Source organism: Trypanosoma cruzi (genome assembly GCF_000209065.1).
Source record: "Trypanosoma cruzi strain CL Brener chromosome Unknown tcruzi_1047053448595, whole genome shotgun sequence".
Classification (NCBI taxonomy): domain Eukaryota; phylum Euglenozoa; class Kinetoplastea; order Trypanosomatida; family Trypanosomatidae; genus Trypanosoma; species Trypanosoma cruzi.
Window position 1 is genome coordinate 1 of NW_890744.1, and position 569 is coordinate 569.

Consider the following 569-nt stretch of genomic DNA (forward strand, 5'->3'; position numbering starts at 1 on the left):
CGATGGGAAAAAACAAAACCAAAGAGGACGCGCACGGGTGAGAGATGCGGCTGAGACGCGTGATGAAATTCCACAGTTTCCTGTCAGTCTGACGACGAAAACGCGTGAGGACGCAATTCCCGACTCAGCTCACACTGAAGTGCTTTGCTTTACACCCCCATCTTTCTTTTTTTTTCTTTTTCTTTTTTTCTTTTTCTTTTTTTCTTTCTTTGTCCCTCTGCTCTCGCTGCGCGGTTTTGCGGCCCAGCGACGCGCACGCCCGCACACACACACACGCGCTACGATGGAGACATGTTGTTCGAGGTCCAAACAGTTTGAGCGACGCATTGAGAACGGAACAATAAAAATCACCTTTCGGCTGAGCGCCCGCTCCCCTCCCTCCCACTTCCTGCTATTGTTGTCGTTTTTCTTTCTTGCGCAACGGCGCGCACGTAACATCCTGCCCTGTCTGGCGCCCTGCCTGTGCAAACGGTTGGTGGCGGGCCCGCCCGAAAGCGCAAGAGAGAGAAAGAGAAAGAGAGGGCCGAATTGCCCGGAGGTGGGTTGTGGTGGGCGCACGCCGCTGCTGA

General features: G+C 54.3%; 2 non-coding genes across 2 annotated transcripts, besides 1 other annotated feature; both read left to right on the forward strand.

Annotated features, from left to right (window-relative positions):
- Positions 1-58: 58 nt before the first annotated feature.
- Tc00.1047053448595.10 lies at positions 59-155 on the forward strand. Its single transcript, XR_008254518.1, has one exon. It is a non-coding gene; the product is annotated as a C/D small nucleolar RNA (snoRNA), TB11C4C1 (small nucleolar RNA).
- A 7-nt stretch (positions 156-162) lies between these two features.
- Positions 163-211: a microsatellite.
- Positions 212-278: 67 nt separating this feature from the next.
- On the forward strand, positions 279-365 carry Tc00.1047053448595.20. Its single transcript, XR_008254519.1, has one exon. It is a non-coding gene; the product is annotated as a C/D small nucleolar RNA (snoRNA), TB11C4C2 (small nucleolar RNA).
- Positions 366-569: the final 204 nt, after the last annotated feature.